Here is a 20,058-nt window from a genome sequence, read left to right as displayed (position 1 = left end):
CTTACAAATCTTTAAACAGAACTGCTTGGAAACAAAAGTTGAAACTAAACATAGAGGGAAAAAAGTTGAACTAAACATAGAGGGAAAAATATTTAGCTTCAGGAGGCAAAATTTTACTGAGCTAGGTGAATACAAACGTAAAAAATAATATGATGTTTGCACTTTTTTTCTTAAGAGCTCAGCTTTTTATTATTAAATGTGTTATAGAAGTTTAGTCATAAAGACCAAAGCCCATATCATCATCAGACTCCTCAGATTCTTCTTTCTTCTACTTTCTTCTCCTCAGCTGGGGCAGCAGGGGTGGCTGGGGCAGGACCTCCTGCTGGTACAGCACCAGCTGCTGGGACAGGTCCACCAGCCCCCAAATTGCAGATGAGGCTCCTGATGTTGACATTGGCCAGAGCTTTTGCAAACAAACCTGGCCAGAATGGCTCAACATTTACACCTGCTGCTTTTGAGGGCATTGATTTTATCCTCTGTGACCATCACCTCATAGTCATGCAGGATGAGGGCAGAGTAGATGCAGGCAAGCTCTGAGGAGGCCGTGGTGCGAACAAATACTAGGTGGGGGCTGCCGGGCACGGTGCTAGTCTCCGGATGATGTGGGGGCCTCACCCCAACGCAGCCTTAGCTTTCTCGGAAGGACTGAGCACCTTAGTGGCAGCTGAGGGGAAAAAAAAATGATGTTTGCACTTTTTAAGAAGTTGTTATGCCACTCAAATATTTATGCACAATGTCTGAGAGTTCAGTATGTAGTTATGCACATAAAGAGGACTTATACACCTACATTTTAAAATCTTGAATCAATTTAGAATTAATATGTGTGTGAAGTATTCATTTACTTATAATTTCTAATTATTTTACTTAACATCTCACATAAAAGCATTTTTCATGTTATGGTACACTTTTCAGAAACATACTTTTTATGAATATAAAATATTCCATCATATAGAACACGGAGGAGTTCCCGTTATAGCTCAATGGGTTAAGAACCTGACTATGGAGTTCCCGTTGTGGCTCAGTGGTTAACGAAACCGACTAGGAACCAAGAGGTTGTGGGTTCGATCCCTGGCCTTGCTCAGTGGGTTAAGGATCCGGCGTTGCCATGAGCTGTAGTGTAGGTCGCAAATGCAGCTCAGATCCCACGTTGCTGTGGCTCTAGCATAGGCCGGCAGCTACAGCTCCGATTAGACCCCTAGCCTGGGAAGCTCCATGTGCCATGGGAGCGGCCCAAGAAATGGTAAAAAGACAAAAAAAAAAAAAAAAAAAAAAAAAGAACCTGACTAGCATCCATGAGGATGCAGATTCAATCCCTGGCCTTGTTCAGTGGGTTAAGGGTTAAGGATCTGGCATTGCCACAAGCTGCAGTGTAGGTCGTAGATGCAGCTCAGATCTGGCATTGCTGTGACCATGGCGTAGGCCAGTAGCTGCAGGTCCAATTTGATCCCTAGCTTGGGAAATTCTATATGCCAAGGGTGCAGCCCTAAAATAAAATAAATAAAATTAAAAAGCCATCATACAGATGAACCATAATTCACTCACTATGATTCTCTAAAGGTAGACATTTGAATCTTTTTCAACACTGAAGAGTACTACTGGAGTTCCCTAGTGACTTAGCAGTTAAGGATCCAGCATTGTCACCTCTGTGGCTCAGATCATTGTTGTGGTTTGGGTTTGATCCATGGCCTGGGAACATCTGCATGTCCTGGGCATGGCCAAAAAAAGGGGGAAGGGAAAAAAAAGAGATAAAATTTTTATCCTCTATTTCCATATAAATTAAAAAATTTTTTTGTTCTAGTTCTGTGAAAAATGCCATTGGTAGTCTGATAGGGATTGCACTGAATCTATAGATTGTCTTCGGTAATACAGTCATTTTGACAATGTTGATTCTCCTGATCTAAGAATATAGTATATATTTCCATCTGTTTGTGTCGTCTTCACTTTCCTTCAACAGTGTCTTATAGTTTTCAGAGTACAGGTCTTTTGTCAATTTAGGTAGGTTTATTCTTAGGCATTTTATTCTTTTTGACATGATGGTACAATGGGATGGTTTCCCTAATTTCTCTTTCTGATTTTTCATTGTTAGTGTATAGGAATGCAAGAGATTTCCATATATTAATTTTGTATCCTGGAACTTTGCCAGATTCATTGGTGAGCTCTAACCGTTTTCTGGTATCATCTTTAGGATTTTCTATGTATAGTACCATGTCATCTACAAACAGTGCCAGTTTTACTTCTTTTCCAATTTGAATTCCTTGTATTCTTCTCCTTTGATTGCCCTGGCTAGGATTTGCAAAACTACTTTGAACAACAGTGGTGAAAGTGGACATCCTTATCTTCTTCCTGATCTTAGCGGAAATGGTTTCAGGTTTTCACTGTTGAGAATAATGTTAGCTGTGTGTTTGTCATATATGGCCGTTATTATGTTGAGGAAGATTCCATACATGCGCACTTTCTGGAGTGTTTTTTTAATCAAAAATAGTTATTGAATTTTGTCAGAAGCCTTTTCTACATCGATTGAGATGGTTATATGGTTTTTATTCTTCAGTTCGTTGATGTGGTATATCACACTGATTGATTTGTGACTTGTGAATGTTGAAGAATCCTTGCATCCCTGGGATAAATCCCACTTGATCATGTTGTATGCTTTTAATATATTGTTGGATTCAGTTTGGTACTATTTTTTGAGGACTTTTGCATCTGTGTTCATCTGTGATATTGACCAGTAATTTTCTTTTTATGTGGTATTCTTGTCTGGTTTTGGCATCGGTGTGATGGTAGCCTCATAGAATGAGCTTACGAGTGTTCCTTCCTCTGCAATTTTTTGGAAGAGTTTCAGAAGAATAAATGTTACCTCTTCTCTGAATGTTTATAGAATTCACCTGTGAAGCCATCTGGTCCTGGACTTTTGTTTTTTGGAAGTTTTTAAATCACAGTTTCAATTTCAGTACTTGCGAATAGACATTCATATTTTTTATCTCTTCCTGGTTCAGTCTTGGTAGGTTGTACCTTTGTAAGAGTTTGTCAGTTTCCTCTAGGTTTTCGACATTATTGGCATATAGTTGCTTCTAGTAGTCTCTTATGATCCTTTGTATCTCTGTGGTGTCATTTGAAATTTCCCCTTTTTCATTTCTAATTTTATTGATTTGAGACCTGTCCCTTTTTTCTTGATGGTCTAAGGGTTTATCAATTTTGTTGATTGTTTCAAAAATGGGCTTTTAGTTTTACTGATATTTATTGTTTCTTTCATCTCTATTTCATTTTCTCCTCTGATCTGTATGATTTCTTACCTTCTACCAACTTTGGGTTTTGTTTGTTCTTTTTCTAGTTGTTTTAGGTGTAAGTTTGGGTTGTTTATTTGAAAATTTTCGTAGTTCCCGTTGTGGCTCAGTGGTTAACGAATCCAACTAGGAACCATGAGGTTGCAGGTTTGATCCCTGGCCTTGCTCAGTGGGTTAAGGATCCGGCGTTGCCGTTAGCTGTGGTGTAGGTTGCAGATGCGGCTCAGATCCTGTGTTGCTGTGGCTCTGGCACAGGCCGACAGCTGCTGCTCAGATTAGACCCCTAGCCTGGGAACCTCCATGTGCTACAGGAGCAGCCCTAGAAAAAGGCAAAAAGACAAAAAAAAATAATCTTGTTTCCTAAGATTCTATTCAATGGTAACTTAAATGACAATTGGAAAAAGCTATACTTGATTTTTAAAATACATGTTTTTAAAAATCTGAGCTCAGAGTTCCCATTGTGGCTCAGTGGGAACAAATCTGACTAGTATCCATGAGGATCCCTGGCCTCACTCAGTGGGTTAAGGATCCAGCATTGCTGTGAGCTGTGGTGTAGATTGCAGACCTTGTGTTGGACCTGGTGTTGCTGTAGCTGTGGTGTAGGCCAGCAACTGTAGCTCCGATTTGGCCCTCTAGCCTGGGAACTTCCAAATGCCATGGGTGTGGCTGTAAAAAGCAAAAAATTAAAATTAAAATTAAAAAAACTTAAAAATTAAAATCTGAGCTCAAGGCAAAAAAGAAAAAAAAAAAGGAAAACAGGAACAGGAAAGCTGTGTCCATTTGCCCCACTAAATGGATCAAATTGATTTCTGGCAAATGTTTCATCACAAAACATGACGAAGGCCAGAGCTATTGTCAGGCCTATTAGGACGCTATTATGCATTTTTACAAATAATAAGAAAGCTATAGAAGAGTTCCTGCTGTAACACCATGGGTTAAGAATCTGACTGCCGGAGTTCCCACTGTGGTACAGCGGAAATGAATCCGACTAGTATCCATGAGGACATAGGTTTAATTCCTGCCCTCAATCAGTGGGTTAAGGACCTGGCAGACGTGGCTAGGATCCTGCGTTGCTGTGACTGTGGCTGTGGCCAGCAGCTGCATCTCTGACTCAACCCCTAGCCTGGGAACTTCCATATGCCACTGGTACGGCCCTAAAAAGCAAAAAATAAAATAAAATATAAAAAAAGAATCTGACTGCTAGTGACTCGGGTTGCTATGGAGGTTCAGGTTTGATCCCTGGCCTGGCACAGTAGGTTAAATGATTCAAGCGTTGCCACAGCTGTGACATAGGTTGAAGCTGCAGCTGGGATTCAACCCCTGGCTGGGGAACTTCCATATGCCATGGGTGTGGCCATAAAAAATTTTTTTAAAGAAAACAATAGAAAGAATTTGGAAATGTTCTATCTGTGTGCCCCATCTCTGTCTCAGTCTAAGAAAAACTAAAAAATAATAAAAAATAAAAAAATAAAAGAGTACCATAAAAAAGTATGTAAGGAATGTCTTTGTGCACAAATCTTCCTGTGTTCTGATTATTTCCTTAAAATGGATTCTTAAAGGTAAATAACTGGATAGAAGTGTATGATGTATATGTAGAATTATCCTCCAAAAGTATTTTACAAACTCCACCAGTCTTACCAGCAATGTTTGAGAGTGCCCATTTCCTTATACATATAGAGAGTTTGAAGGGTGAGGACCATTCACATTCAGTGTACTAAAAACAAACAGAAGTTAAATCTTGGCTCATCACCCCTTTCTTGCCCTTTCTATATTCTCTCCTCCACATCATGTGCCCAGAGTCTTGTGTGCTGCTTCCTGACCATCCAGGGTCTCTCACTGAGCTGCCCCACCCAAACCAGCCTTCCCTAAAAAAGTTGACACTCTAGACCTTTTGCTCCCTACCCCATCCCCACACCTAAATTCAAAGTTCAGTATCCTGAATCCTATCCTCTCAGCCTGCCCTGGCCAGCAGATTGATCTTATATATTAATTACCAATAATGAATTAAAATACAATAAAGAATAAACATGTTAGGCCAAAAAATGGTGCACAAAAGATATCCACAGCAAATCCCTGAAATTGGTGTAAGTTGCCCTATTCAGAAGAGTCTTTGCAGATATCTATTGAATAAAGCATTTTATTTATTTTTTTAATATTTTTGGGGGGCTGCACCTGAAGCATATGTAACTTCCCAGGCTAGAGGTTAAATCAGAGCTGCCATCTGCTAGCCTATGCCACAGCCACGGCACCACAAGATTCAAGCCAAGTCTGCGACCTACACCACATCTCAGAGCAACGCTGGATCCTTAATGCACTGATAGAGGCCAGGGATCGAACCTGCACCCTCATGGATACTAGTCAGGTTCTTCAACCCTGAGCCACAACAGGAACTCCCTAAAGCATTTTAAAATGAAGAGAAAATCCTTCATTTTCCGAGTGGTCCTTAAATGCCATTACAAGTGTCCCTGTAAGAGAGAGGCAAATGAAGATCAGACATACAGAAAAAGAGATGACCATGTGAAGAGGCAGGCAGAGATTTGAGCCATACAGTCACAAGCTTAGAAACAGTGTCCAGCGACCACCAGAAACCAGAAAAGGCAAAAAACAGATTCTCCCTTAGAGCTTCCAGAGGGATCATGGCCTTGCCCACACCTTGATTTTGGATTTCTGACCTTCAGAGATGTGAGAGAAAAAAACAGTCACCATCTTTGTAGTAAGTTGTTACACCAGTCACAGGAAACGAATATAAAATTTCACCCTGTTCTCTCAGTTAACATTAACATAGTTAATAAAGTTAAGGCTTCACATCAGGACAAGACTACGGTAGGGGGAAATATAGCATGGTTCATTAAATAATCACCAGATGGCAATGTTGTACAGGAGATAGCAAGGAAAACAGTTCTGCTACTTTTGGTTCTCTCCCCACTTTCCTTTCCTCACTCCAACTCACTGACCCCACTCTTCTTCCTATGCCCTAACAAGCCACAGGCTTGTGCCTTGGACATCCACAGGTAGTTTAGATTATAGAGATTAGGTGGGCATGTCAGAAGATGGTAAGCAATGAAATGAAATCTGTCTTTTAGTACTCTACAAAGCTTGAAGTGCCATCACAGCTGAGCTGTAACTCTGAAAAAAACCTAGGTCTCCCTTTAGGGAAGACCTTTAGCAAATAGAGTGAACAAAGCTGGTAGCCTCTATATTTCTAGCTGTTCCTCTTCAGTAAGCCCATCCCCAGACATCCATTGCTCTTTCTGCCCCAGGTATTCCAATCATGAGGAAAGTGAATTTCTTAGCTAACATCTATGGGCTACGCATCCTCATAAGACCACCTATTCATTATTTCATGTGGCATGTAAAATAGCCTAGAAAAAGCTGTTATAATTACCCTGATTTTACAGAATGGAAACTGAGGTTCAGAGAGGTCAGGTAATAGGGTTACAGTTCCTAAGAGGTTGAGACAAGCTTCAAATCTTGGTCATCTCTTTTTTTTATTTTAATGATTTTTATTTTTTCCATTATAATTGGTTTACAGTGTTCTGTCAATTTCTACTATATAACAAAGTGACCCAGTCACACATATATATGCATTTTTTTCTCACATTATCATAAGTGACTAGATATAGTCCCCTGTGCTATATACATGGGATCTCATTGCTTATCCACTCCAAATGCATTAGTTTTCATCAATTAACCCCAGACTCCCAGTCCATCCCACTCCCCCCCCACAACCCTTGGCAACCACAAGTCTGTTCTCCAAGTCCATGCATTTCTTTTCTCTGGAAAGGTTCATCTGATATTGATATTGGTCATCTGATATTAATTGCCATACCTTAGCACTGCTCGGCTTTTGGCCATCTTTCTCTTCTCTAAGTAATAGCATTTACTGTCTGTATCACTTATTTAATTAGCATTTTAATTATCTGTTACACAATTATTTTTGTCTTTTTAGGGCTGCACTTGTAGTGAATGGAACTTCCCAGACTAGGGGAGAAATCAGAGCTGCAGCTGCCAGCCTATGCCACAGTCACAGCAACACCAGATCTGCACTGCATCTGTGACCTACACTGCAGCTTGCAGCAATACCAGATCATTAACCCACTGAGCGAGGCCAGGGATTGAACTTACATCTTGTATACTAGTTGGGCTCTTAACCCGCTGAGCCACAACAAGAACTGTTATACAAATATATGCTATTTCCTAATTAGATTGCAAAATCCATTAAGCTAAGGACTACATCTTAAGCTGTGTTTGCAGTCTGCGCAGCCCCTATGGCAGTGAGTCACAAAGTTGTAGCTTTTTGCTAAATGTTTAACATCGCTTACCTGGGTGAACACTTCCTCTAGTTAGAACTCCTATCTGTTTCACTTTATTTAATGATCTTCAACTTAGAAAGATTCCATTTAGAACACTATCTGGAAACTACAAAATTGTTAGGACTGGACTTAGAGCCACCATATTCCACAATAGCTTTATCCCATTTCCTCCTAAATGTTTTAGGATGCAATAGGCCACTTATATCAGGCTTATATTACTCTTGGAGGTACCATACAAAAATCAAAGATTTTGTCTTGGACTACAAAAATGATTGTAATAAGTGGCATTTTTGGGTCACTCACAATGTTACCTTCTTAATCTGCAAACAAACCCTTAGAGCAGTCTATGAACAGGCACATCTACAAACCTGTTTTTATAGTTCCCAAATTATAGATCCTCTACAAAGTTCTCATTTTTGCACTGTGTATCTACAAAATTTCTTAGGCTAATTCTAACTCAGGTTGTTTACTGTTAAACACATATGCAGTTTCCAGAGTTGCTTTTTTTTAACTTCAACAATTCAAATGAATGTTATTTTAGACATAATAATTAAATATACCTCTTTTTATGGGATTCTATGCACCATTCTATATTTTCATACTTAGAAATATATCGGAGTTCCCGTCGTGGCACAGTGGTTAACGAATCCAACTAGGAACCATGAGGTTGCAGGTTCGGTCCCTGCCCTTGCCCAGTGGGTTAACGATCTGGCGTTGCCGTGAGCTGTGGTGTAGGTTGCAGACGCGGCTCGGGTCCCCCATTGCTGTGGCTCTGGTGTAGGCCGGTGGCTACAGCTCTGATTGGACCCCTAGCCTGGGAACCTCCATATGCCGCGGGAGTGGCCCAAGAAATAGCAAAAAAAAAAAAGAAAGAAAGAAATATATCCTTACGATATTACCATTTATCTCAAAAGCATATCTTATGTTGGAGTTCCTGTCGTGGCTCAGTGGTTAACGAATCTGACTAGGAACCATGAGGTTGCAGTTTCGATCCCTGGCCTTGCTTAGTGGATTAAGGATCCGGCATTGCCGTGAGCTGTGGTGTAGGTTGCAGATGTGGCTACAGCTCTGATTTGACTCCTAGCCTGGGAACCTCCATATGCCGCGGGAACAGCCCAAGAAATGGCAAAAAGACAAAAAAAAAAAAAAAAAAAAAAAAAAAAAAAAAAAAAAAAAGCATACCTTATGTCTATTTTGCACTCATAATTTATTTGGATTTCATTGTGCCTATATATTACTCTTGGAGTTTTTTCCCAGTTTTGCTGAGATATAACTGGTAAGTTTAAGGTACAATGTGTTGATTTGATACACTTACATATTGCAAAATAATTGCCACCATAGTATTCTTTGAGTTTATAAAAAAGCAATACAGTATTGACCTACCTTCATATGTATTGGTAGAATGATTAAGATGCATGGGTTTAAAGGGTTACCCATAATAAAGTTATCAAGGGAGATCACAGGTATGAAAGTGCTTTGGAAATAGTAATCAAAAACACACATAAAATTATAGTATTCTTTTTAAAAACAGGGTCCTAAACAAGTACTTTTTTTTTTTCCTTTTTAGGGCTGCACCCATGGTATATGGAGGTTCCTAGGCTAGGGGTCATTTCAGAGCTACAGCTGCTGACCTACACCACAGCCACAGAAAAGCAAGATCTGAGCCACATCTTCAACCTACACCACAGCTCACAGCCATTCCGTATCCTTAACCCACTGAGCGAGGTCAGGGATTGAACCAGCAACATCATGGTTCCCAGTCAGAATCATTTCCGCTGCGCCACTATGGGAACTCCAACATACTTTATTTTTTTAAGATTTTTTTATTATAGTTGATTTTCAATGTTCTGTCAATTTCTGAGGTACAGCAAAGTGACTCAGTCAAATATCAGTATACTTTTTCAAATATATGTATATACTTTTTCTCACATTATCCTCCATAAGTTTCCATTATGAGTGGCTAAATATAGTTCCCTGTGCTATACAGCAGGATCTCATTGCTTATCCATTCTCTAAATGCAATAGTTTGCATCCACTAACCCCAAACTTTCAGTCCATCCCACTCCCTCCCCCACCCTTGGCAACCACAAGTCTGTTCCCCAAGTCCATGAGTTGTTTCTGTTCTGTAGAAAGGTTCATTTGTACCACATATTATATTCCAAATATAAGTGATATCATATGGTATTTGTCTTTTTCTGACTACCTTCACTCAGGATGAGAGTCTCTAGTTCCATCCATGTTGCTGCAAATAGCATGATTTTGTTCCTTCTTATGGCTGAGTAGTATTCCATTGTGTATATACACCACATCTTCTTAATCCATTCATCAGTCCATGGACATTTATGTGGCTTCCATGTCTTGGCTGTTGTGAATACTGTTGCAATGAACATAGGGGCGCATGTATCTTTTTAAATGTAAGTTTTGTCCTGATAAATGCCCATGAGTGGTACTGCCAGGTCATATGGTAGTTCTATAGTTTTCTGAGGCACCTCCATCTATTTTCCACAGTGGTTGTACCAATTTAAATTCCCACCAACAGTGTAGGAGGGTACTGTTTTCTCCACATCCTCTCCAGCATTTGTTATTTGTTGACTTGTTAATGATGGCCATTCTGACTGGTGTGAGAACCACATTGTAGTTCTGATTTGCATTTCTCTAATAATTAGAGACGTTGACCATTTTTTCGTGTATCTGTTGGCCATTTGTATACCTTCTTTGGAAAAATGTCTGTGAAGGTCTTCTGCCCATTTTTCAATTGGGTTGTTTGGGTTTTTTGCTATTGAGTTGTATAGGTTGTTTGTATATTTTGGAGATTAAGCCCTTGTCAATTGTGTCTAGTATTGTTACTCTTATTCTTTTTTTTATTTTTATAATTTTTTTATTTTGCCACTGTACAGCAAGGAGGTCAGGTTATCCTTACATGTATACATTACAATTACATTTTTCCCCCACCCTTTGTTCTATTGCAACATGAGTATCTAGACAAAGTTCTCAATGCTATTCAGCAGGATCTCCTTGTAAATCTATTCTAAGTTGTGTCTGATAAGCCCAAGCTCCTGATCCCTCCCACTCTACTGTTATTCTTTTGAGAAATATCGGCTTCAGGAACCCGGGACAAAGGCTTGCACAGGAGACCCCATGGGGCTGCCAGGGAAGCCAGTCCTGAGAGGTCACACGGCGCCAGTGCCTGCGGGTGCCCACTGCCGACACCACTGCCAAGTTTGCAGATGGAAACAGAGGGGAAATCAGAGTCAAGCTGCACAATGATTTCAATAGAATAAGAAAATGGGTTAAAATTACCAAGAAGTTTAGGAGATGGGATTAAGATGGCAGAATAGAAGGACTAGAGCTCAGCTTCTCTCCTAAAAACAACAAAATTACAACCAAATGCTAAGCAATCTTCAACCAAATGGACTGGAAACTTTCAAAAAGATATCCTACTCCAGAAGACAAAGAGGAGGCCACATCAAGAGGTAGGAGGGGTGATTCTGTGATATAAGCAACCCCATACCTCCTGGGTGGGAAGCCCCACAGACTGGAAAGTAACTGCATCACAGAGACTCACCTACAGGAGTGAGAATTCTGAGCCCCACATCAAGACCCCATGCCTGGGGATCCGGTATGGGATAAAGAGCCCCCAGAGCAAATGGCATTAAAGGCCAGTGGGGCTTGCATGCAGGAGCTCCACGGGACTGGGGGAAATGGAGATCCCATTCTTCATTTTTTTCTTTTTTTTTTTAATGGTTATTTCCCCAATACAATTTTTTTTCTACTCTACAGCATGGTCACCCAGTTACACACACATGTACACATTCTATTTTCTCACATTATCATGTTCCATCATAAGTGACTAGACATTAGTTCCCAGTGCTACACAGCAGGATCTCATTGTTAATCCATTACAAAGGCAATAGTTTGTATCTATTAACCCCAAGCTCCCCAACCACCCCACTCCCTCCCCCTCCCCCTTGGCAACAAGTCTATTCTCCACTTCCATGATTTTCTTTTCTGCGGAAAGTTTCATTTCTGTCTTATATTAGATTCCAGATAGAAGTGATATGATATATGTATTCTCTTTCTGACTTACTTCACTCAGTATGAGAGTCTCTAGTTCCATCCATGTTACTGCAAATGGCACAGAGACCCCATTCTTAAAAGGCGCACACAGACTTTCACATGCACTGGGTCCCAGGACAATGCAAAGTCTCCATAGGAATCTGGGTCAGAACTGACTGAAGTTCTTGAAGAACCTCCTGAGAAAACAAGGGATAAATGTGGCTTTTTGTGGGGGAAGGACATTGGAGGTGAAGCTCTTGGGAATATTCATCAGTGTGCCTTTCTCTGGAGGTGGCTATTTTGGGAAAATCCAGCCCCACCCATCAGCGCTGAGAAGCCCCAGGCCAAACAACAAATCAGGTGGGATCACAGCCATACCCATCAGTAAACAGGCTACCTAAAGTCCCCCCAGGCACACAGCCACCTCTAATCTCACAGAGAGACAAAGCCCCACCCATCAGAGGGATAGGAATCAGATCTACCTACCTGTGGGCAGGCATCAGTCCCTCCCATCAGGAAGACTACAGCAAGCCCTGGACCAACTTCAGCCACAGGGGGGCCGACACCAGAAGCAAGAGAGACTACAACTCTATTATCTGTAAAAGGGTCACCATACCAAAAACCTGAAAAATTGAAAAGACATAGAACTATAACTCAGATGAGGGAGAAAGGAAAAACCCCAGAAAATCAGCTAAGCAATGAGGAGATTCTCAGCCTCCAGGAAAAAGACTTTAGACTGTTGATGCTGAAGATGATGCAAGACATTGGAAATAAACTGGAGGGAAAGATGGATAATTTACAGGAAACACTGAGCAAAGAGATACAAGATATAAAACTTAAACAAGAACAGATGCAAAATACAATAACTGAAATAAAAAATTCACTAGAAGCAGCCAACGGCAGAATACAGGAGGCAGAAGAATGAATAAGCGAGGTGGAGGACAGACCAGTGGAAATTATTTTTTTTTTTTTTATTTTATTTTCCCACTGTACAGCAAGGGGGTCAGGTTATCCTTACATGTATACATTACAATTACAGTTTTTCCCCCACCATTTCTTCTGTTGCAACATGAGTATCTAGACATAGTTCTCAATGCTATTCAGCGGGATCTCCTTGTAAATCTATTGATATAGAACAGAGAAAAGAAAAAAGATTGAAAACAAATGAAGAGAGTCTCAGAGAAATCTGGGACAATGTTAAATGCATCAACGTCCATATTATGGGGTGCCAGAAGGAGAAGAGAGAGAGAAGGGGACAGAAAAAATATTCCAAGAGATAATAGCCAAAAACTTCCCTAATGTGGGAAAGGAACCACTCACTCAAATCCAGGAAGCACAACAAGTACCATATAAAATAAACCCAAGGAGGAACACCCCGAAACTCATTTAATCAAACTGACCAAAATTAAAGACAAAGAGAACATATTGAAAGTAGCTAGGGAAAAGAAACAAATAACATACAAGGGGACACTGATAAGGTTATCAGCAGATTTTTCAGCAGAAACTCTGCAGGCCAGAAGGGAGTGGCATGATATACTTAACATGATGAAAGGAAAAAACCTCCAACCAAGATTCCTTTATCCAGCAAGGCTCTCCTTCACATTCAAGGAGAAATCAAAACCTTCCCAGATAAGCAAAAGGTGAGAGAATTCAGCAACACTAAACCAGCCTTACAACAAATACTAAAGGAACTTCTCTAGGCAGAAAAGACAAGACAGCAACAGGAAACAAAAATTCCACAAATGACAAGGCTCACCAGTAAAGGTATATATACAGTAAAGATACAAAATCATCCATGCACAATTATACCATCAAAATCAGAAATCATGAGAAGAGGTGGATACAAATGCAAGACACTGGAGATGAACTTGCAATTAAGAGAACAACTTAAAACAATCTCATATACATATAGACACTTATATCAAAACTTCAGAATAACTGCAAACCAAAAATCTACAATTGATACATAAACAAGGAATCTCTGGAGAAGAAATATATCTCATAGTTAATAAGTGCATAATCCACCATGAAGGGGGTCATTCAACATCATTATTGGAAAGCTGAAGTCTTCTTAGATCTGATTCTGATTTCCTCTCCATCAAAGAATTTATGATAATTATAATTAAATAATGCAACTGTACAATTAAATAATACAGTTCTACAATTGTATTATTAATAACCATTTCTCTCCATGGTACAATGTAAGGTCTATAATGTCTTGTTTATCACATCACCTAGAATGGTGTAATGCCTATACTGAAGAATCAATAAGATGTAACAAATTGTGAGGACATATTTATACAGTTACACTGTTTTTTAACCAATTTATGCATTTTATATTTTACTTATTTTCAGAGGGTATAATATTTTTATTAGTCTTACCAGTTAAGTTATTCTTTTTATTATGCTATATAAAATATTTAATGGTATATAAGGCTTTCTTCTTTATAAATTTTAGTTGCATAATATACACAATTTTAATATAAAGCTAATTGTTAAAGAAAAATTGAAATGTAATAGATAATACTAAATAGTAAGGATGAAAGCCATACGAAATGGGATAAAGAATAGAATAAATTTCCTATTTGTCTCAGCATATTTTCCATTCCACTTCTCCAGAGGGAGTCACATAATCTGTTTCTTAAGATCCCTGATATAAAAATCTGTGTGAGGAGTTCCCATCGTGGCGCAGTGGTTAATGAATCCGACTGGGAACCATGAGGTTGCAGGTTCGGTCCCTGCCCTTGCTCAGTGGGTTAACGATCCGGCGTTGCCATGAGCTGTGGTGTAGGTTGCAGACATGGCTCGGATCCTGCGTTGCTGTGGCTCTGGCGGAGGCCAGTGGCTACAGCTCCGATTCAACCCCTAGCCTGGGAACCTCCATATGCCGCGGGAGCAGCCCAAAGAAATAGCAAAAAAAAAGACAAAAAAAAAAAAAATCTGTGTGAATGTAATTGTGCTTAAATGCATGTATTTTATTCTGTAAAAAAAAATAAAAATAAAATTTCAAAAAAAAGAAAAAGAAGAATAGGTGAGTGGTTGCTAGAAGATAGGAATGAAGGGAAGATATGACAAAGGGATAAGAGGGATAACAAGCAATGATCCTACTGTATAGTACAGGGAACTATATCCACTCTCTTGGGATAGACCATAATGGAAGATAATATAAGAAAGGGAATGCATATGTATGTATGACTGGGTCACTTTGCTGTACAGCAGAAACTGACACAACAATGTAAATCAACTATACTTTAATAAAGAATTTTAAAAACAAATTTGGACTCTACAATTTATTTCATTTTATTTTATTGGCTGCAACTGTGGCATGTGGAAATTCCCAGGCCAGGGATCAAACACATGGCACAGCAGTGACAATGCCAGATCCTTAACCCACTGCACCACCAGGGAACTCCTCAGCTGACTTTAAACTAGGGACATTATCCCGGATTATCTTTGTGGGCCCATTGTAATCACATGAGTCCTTAGAGGCTGGAAAACCTTTCCACCCTCCAGAGGAAAAGAGATAGGTGTCATAAGAGGCAGGAGAGGAGTTCATGCTGTGGTGCAACAGGATCAGAGGCATCTCCATAGCACCAGGACTCAGGTTTGATCCCCGGCCCAGCACGGTGGGTTAAAGGATCCTGCGTTGCAGCAACTGTGGCATAGGTCAAATCTGTGGCTCAGATCTGATCCCTGGCCCGGAACTCAATATGCCATGGGGAGGCCAAAAATGAAAGAGAGAGAAAGAGAAAAAGAGAAAGAAAGAGGGAAGGAGGGAGGGAAGGAAGGAAGAGGCAGGAGAGTTTTTAAGCATAAGTGGGGCTTGACAAACATTGCAGGCTTTGAAGATGGAGAAAGGGAGACATGATCCAAGGAATATGGCCGATCTTTAGAAGCTAGAGTGACCATCAACTGACAAGCAGCAAGGAAATGAGACCTTAGACCTACAACAAAAAGGAATTGAGGAATTCCCATTGGCTCAGTGGAAACGAACCCACCTAGTATCCTTGAGGATGCAGGTTCAATCCCTGGCTTTGCTCAGTGGGTTAAGGATCTGGCGTTGCTGTGAGTTGTGCTGTAGGTCACAGACGCAGCTCAGATCCCGCGTTGCTGTGGTTGTGGTATTGGCTGGCAGCTGCAGCTCCGATTCGACCCCTAGCCTGGGAACTTCCACATGCTGTGGGTGCAGCCCTAAAATGCAAAAAAAAAAAAAAAAAAAAAAAGGAATTTAATTCTGACAATAACTAAAATAAGCAAGGGAATGGATTCTCCCCTACAGCCTCTAAAAGGAAAGGCAGCCCTGTGGACACTTTGAGCTTAGCCTGGGAGATCTGTGTTGGACTTCTGACCTACTTATCTGTGAGATAATAAACTGCGTTGACTTAAGCCAAGCAATTATAGTGATTTATTACAGCAACCGTAGAAAACAATATAGTTGGCATGAATCTTGACCTCAAGAAGGCATCTGATAAGTCCTGTGGCCAAGCTAGTGAGATATTTGGTATAGGATAGGGGATTCAAATGCACAAACATTTCATTAAGTTACATAGCAGTCTCAGTCTGGAAAAGGTCTTTAGTGGCTTCATTGTCAGGTCCTTCTTAAATCAACATTTAAAAAAAAAAATTGAGGGCAATGCCCATGGCACACAGAAGTTCCCAGGCCAGGGGTCAAACCCACACCACAGCAGTGACCCAAGGCACTGCAGTGACAATACAGGATCCTTAACTGCTAGGTCATCAGGGAACTCCACAATATTTTTCTCAGGAAGTTTGAAGGCTGAAAGTTTGCTCATCAATTTGCTGATGACACAAGACTGGAAAATACGGTAAATAAAATTCAAGATTCAAAAACAGTCAAACTGAAATTATGCAATTGAATTCAAATAAATTCATTAACCACTGAGCCAACTCCCCAGAGCTGCTTTTCTAATGCAAAATGCTACAGCTACCTAAGCCAATGAATTTCAGAGGGTAAAGTTCTTTGGGTAGAATGACTGCTTTCAGAGAGTTAAAAATTAGTTACTGTTCAGGAGTAGAACGCTGGTTACCAGGGGTGGGGAGGTGGAGGGAATGGTGCCTGTTAGTCAAAGGGTCCAGAATTGCTCTTATGTAGGATAAATTTAGAGATCTAATGCACAGCATGATGACTATAGTTAATACTATATTAAATACTGAAAATATGCTGAATGGATTTCAGGTGCTCTCATTACATACACACACCAATGGTAACTGTGAGGAGAAGGTATGTTAATTAGCTGGACTGCAGTAATCATCACACTGTGTAAATGTATATCAAATCATCATGTCATATATCTTACTTACAACTCTTATTTTAAAAAATTTTTACAAGAAAGCAAAATCAGGAGTTCCCTTCATGGATCAGTAGTTAACGAACCTGACTAGGATTCATGGGGATGTGGGTTTGATCCCTGGCCTCACTCAGTGTGTTAAGGATCTGGAGTTGCCCTGAGTTGTGGTTTAGGTTGAAGACGTGACTAGGATCCCGGCATTGCTGTGGCTGTGGTGTAGGTGGGCAGCTGCAGCTCCGATATGACCCTAGCCTGGGAACTTCCATATGCCATGGGTGCGGTCCTAAAAAGAAAAAACAAACAAACAAACAAAAAAAAAGTAAAATCAGAGAGCGGGATGTCCAGCTTGCGAGTGGCCACTTGTCTGTTGTGCTCAGCAAAAGAACGATTTTAAAATGGATGATGTTGAGAAGGGTAAGAAGATTTTTATTCAGAAGTGTGCCCAGTGCCATACTGTAGAAAAGGGAGGCAAGCACAAGACTGGTCCAAACCTCCATGGTCTGTTCGGGCAGAAGACAGGTCAGGCTCCTGGATTCACTTACACTGATGCCAACAAGAACAAAGGTATCACCTGGGGAGAGAAGCTGATGGAGTACCTGGAGAAACACAAGAAGTACATCCCTGGAACAAAAATGATCTTCGCTGGCATTAAGAAGGCAGGAGAAAGGGAAGACTTGGTAGCTTATCTCAAAAATCTACTAATGAGTAAAAGTTGACCACCACCTTATTTATTACAAGACCAAAATGTTTCATGACTTTTATATGTGTACCATATTTAAATTTATCTCATACACTGGAATTCAGATCATGTATGGCTGATGGAATGTTTCTGTTAGAGGGCTGTGATTTAAATAAGACTTGTTGGTGGCTAAATGAATTCGGTCAGCTTTTTGAATTTTAGTAGTAATTCCAGTTCAACAAGTACTATCACTGTTTTCCCCTTCTACAGAGATGATTAAATTTGAATATGGAGTGTTAAGTTTTCAGGAAGATGGTGAATACCTTCTCAGAACCTATAGGAGATTGGTTTTATATTTAGATTTCTGTAACTGGTTATATTAATGTAATGTAAATACTGAGAAGATCCCTTCACTATCTCATAGAATAGAGCAAGGTTCACCTTTGCTTCAAATTGTGTTCACTAGCCTGTTAAGGCATGAGCTGAAGATAAACTGACAATGCCCACTTTATCTTTTTGGTCTTAACTATGCCAATTTCGTTAAAATTATCATATCTCAAATACTGCCTTTTACTTATTGAAAGGCATTTTAGTGAGGTTTATGTACAGCATCAAGTAAAGAATATCTAGCATTTCTCACATTTTATAGATGATCTTTAAGATCAGGTGCTTTTAAAATTGAGCGTGTCAAGATATGTTAGCAAACTTTGCTTGGAATTCAGGAGTTTCTTTTAAATTGGTATTTAAAAACACAACTGTAGAACTACTGGATATGTGTGATTGATAATGGTGCTTTTGTCAACTCATGGAAGGTGTAAAGTACAGGAGCTATACCATCAGCACAGATGTGTAAATTATCTGATCATAACGCTTAAGAATTAAAAACAAAATCAGATTAAAAAAAGATATTGCATTTGGAGTGTATAAGCAATGAGATCCTGCTGTATAGCATAAGGAACTCTATCTAGTCACTTGTGATGGAACATGATGGAGGATAATGTGAGAAAAAGAATGTATGTGTATGCGTGTGTGTGTGTGTGTGTGTGTGTGTGTGTGTGTGTGTGTGTGTGTGACTGGGTCACTTTGTTGTACAGCAGAAAATTGACAGAATGCTGTAAACCAACTATAATGGAAAAAATAAAAATTATTTAAAAAAAGAAAGCAGGAGTTCCCGTCGTGGCGCAGTGGTTAACGAATCCAACTAGGAACCATGAGGTTGCAGGTTCGGTCCCTGCCCTTGCTCAGTGGGTTAAGAATCTGGCGTTGCCGTGAGCTGTGGTGTAGGTTGCAGACGCGGCTCAGATCCCGCGTTGCTGTGGCTCTGGTGTAGGCCTGTGGATACAGTTCCAATTCGACCCCTAGCCTGGGAACCTCCATATGCCACGGGAGTGGCCCAAGAAATAGCAAATAGACAAAAAAAAAAAAAAAAGAAAGCAAAATCAGTTTTTCATTTTTATTTCCATCATCACTCAGCCATTTCTGTTTAGCTTTATATATACCCATAGGAAAAAAACTGCAAGGATATGTACCACAATGTAACTATGGTTATCTCTAAGTGGCAAATTAAGAGTGGCTTCATTTGAAAAAAATAAAAAACGCATGAAAAAATGCTCAACATCACTAATCATTAGAGAAATGCAAATCAAAACTACAATGAGTTACCACCTTGCACCAGTCAGAATGGCCATCTTTAACAAGTCAACAAATAACAAAGGCTGGAGAGGATGTGGAGAAAACGGCACCCTCCTACACTGTTGGTGGAAATGTAAATTGGTACAACCACTATGGAAAACAGTAAAGAGGTACCCCAGAAAACTAAATATAGAACTACTATATGACCCAGCAATCTTACTCTTGGGCATAAAATCAGGCAAAACATTCATTCAAAAAGATACATGCACTCGTATGTTAATTGCAGCACTATTCTCAATAGCCAAGACATGGAAACAACCTAAAAGTCCATGGACAGACTAATGGATTAAGAAGATGTGGTATAAGTCAGAACAGCCCTCATTAGTAAGTCCACAAATAACAAGTGCTGGAGGGGCTGTGGAGAAAAGGGAACCCTCCTGCACTGTTGGTGGGAATGTAAACTGGTACAGCCACTATGGAGAACAGTTTGGAGATACCTTAGAAATCTATACATAGAACTTCCATATGACCCCGCAATCCCACTCTTGGGCATATATCTGGACAAGACTCTACTTTAAAAAGACACATGCACCGGCATGTTCGTTGCAGCACTATTCACAATAGCCAGGACATGGAAACAACCCAAATGTCCATCAACAGATGGTTGGATTAGGAAGATGTGGTATATATACACAATGGAATACTACTCATCCATAAAAAATAATGACATCATGCCATTTGCAGCAACATGGATGAAACTAGAGACTCTCATACTGAGTGAAATGAGT

At 40.0% G+C, this 20,058-nt stretch overlaps 2 pseudogenes; one reads left to right on the top strand and one right to left on the bottom strand.

The window, feature by feature from the left end:
- Positions 1-211: 211 nt before the first annotated feature.
- LOC100517923 (large ribosomal subunit protein P1 pseudogene) lies at positions 212-12,150 on the bottom strand (annotated as a pseudogene).
- Positions 12,151-17,354: 5,204 nt separating this feature from the next.
- On the top strand, positions 17,355-17,668 carry LOC100517742 (cytochrome c pseudogene; annotated as a pseudogene).
- The last annotated feature ends 2,390 nt before the right edge of the window (positions 17,669-20,058 follow it).

Source organism: Sus scrofa, chromosome X (assembly GCF_054392235.1).
Source record: "Sus scrofa isolate SSC_HxYL_T2T_F1_AM1 chromosome X, Sscrofa_HxYL_maternal_Yorkshire_Landrace_v2.0, whole genome shotgun sequence".
NCBI lineage: Eukaryota > Metazoa > Chordata > Mammalia > Artiodactyla > Suidae > Sus > Sus scrofa.
The sequence above is the reverse complement of the archived record's forward strand: the minus strand, read 5'-3'. Positions and strand labels throughout refer to the sequence as shown.